Source organism: Octopus bimaculoides, chromosome 18 (assembly GCF_001194135.2).
Source record: "Octopus bimaculoides isolate UCB-OBI-ISO-001 chromosome 18, ASM119413v2, whole genome shotgun sequence".
NCBI classification, from domain to species: domain Eukaryota; kingdom Metazoa; phylum Mollusca; class Cephalopoda; order Octopoda; family Octopodidae; genus Octopus; species Octopus bimaculoides.
This window is the reverse complement of record NC_068998.1, coordinates 39,149,482-39,150,785: the sequence shown is the minus strand read 5'-3', so window position 1 is coordinate 39,150,785 and position 1,304 is coordinate 39,149,482. Positions and strand designations below refer to the sequence as shown.

The 1,304-nt window shown below is 39.6% G+C and overlaps 1 protein-coding gene across 6 annotated transcripts in view; it reads right to left on the bottom strand.

Annotated features, from left to right (window-relative positions):
* The window catches only part of LOC106877443 (glutamic acid-rich protein), a 121,707-nt gene that overhangs the window by 62,176 nt on the left and 58,227 nt on the right, over positions 1 to 1,304 (bottom strand). The window lies entirely within an intron of this gene.

Sequence of the window (1,304 nt, the reverse complement as noted above, 5' to 3'; positions counted from 1 at the left end):
AGGATTTTCGAGCGAGATCGTTGCCAGTGCCCCTGGACTGGCTCTTGTGCGGGTGGCACATAGAATACACCATTTTGAGCGTGGCCGTTGCCAGTACCGCCTGACTGGCCTTCGTGCGGGTGACACGTAAAAGCACCCACTACACTCTCTGAGTGGTTGGCGTTAGGAAGGGCATCCAGCTGTAGAAACTCTGCCAAATTAGATTGGAGCCTGGTGTAGCCATCTGGTTTCACCAGTCCTCAGTCAAATCGTCCAACCCATGCTAGCATGGAAAGCGGACGTTAAACGATGATGATGATGATGATGAATGCACTCTAAGTTATACTAAGAGGTGAGATGACCAGTGACCATGGCAAGAGAGCTCATGAATACAGGTCTGGTTGATCAGTGAAGACCTTGGGCTAAACAACAACAACATAGTAAATATAATGAAGTAGTCAAATTTTCTCTTCTGTTTTAATTTTGCTGTTTCTAGATAAACCAGTTCAATGTCATGTAAATACCAAACTCTGTAATGAGCTCTTTCAGAAATCTGAAATGATTTATTTTCTTTGATACATTCCAGATAAGCTTGATAAGTTCTTCAAGTCTGTTCTTGAATTAGTTAAATTACTGTTAACATGTTTAATGCGTCACTGTTATTGTCATCATCATGGTTGTTGTCCGGCATTTCACATCTCTTTCTATAGCATGGGTTGGACGTGTTGTCACAGACTGAGTGATTTAAGAGTTACTGCTCTTAAAGATTAATGCTTTTAAATGTCATTTGGCTTGATTTCTATGGCTAGACGTGTTTCATATCACCAACTCCTTTACAGAGTGTATAGAGTACAAATTCTCATGATGCTAGGGAGGTTCAATAGTTCTCAGCGAAATATAATTAAAGGCACCTCTCAACCCTACACTTTCTCTGCTCATTTGCCCGGAGAACAAACTGAGTGCATTTTTGTGGTACCAGCCCTAAATAGGTAACCTATCTCATTATTTACCAATAGAAAAAATAAGATGAGTTCCAAGCTCCCTGTAACACCAGCACAGGAAGACAGGTATCAAGTTTATAGGAGAGAGGGAGTGAAAAAGACAATATTTGCTCAATAACTATTATTATTTTCATTGTTTTATGTAAGTATGGGAGACAATTCCAGACATGTTTCAGTCTTATGGTATCTCCTTAGAGAAGCATAGAATTCACTGTACTTTCTGCTGAAGCAGTGATAAGAAAATCATGGCAGGAATGTACAATAATACACACAAGTAGACATGAAAATGTCCATATTAATTTGTTTACTACTATTTTGGGATCC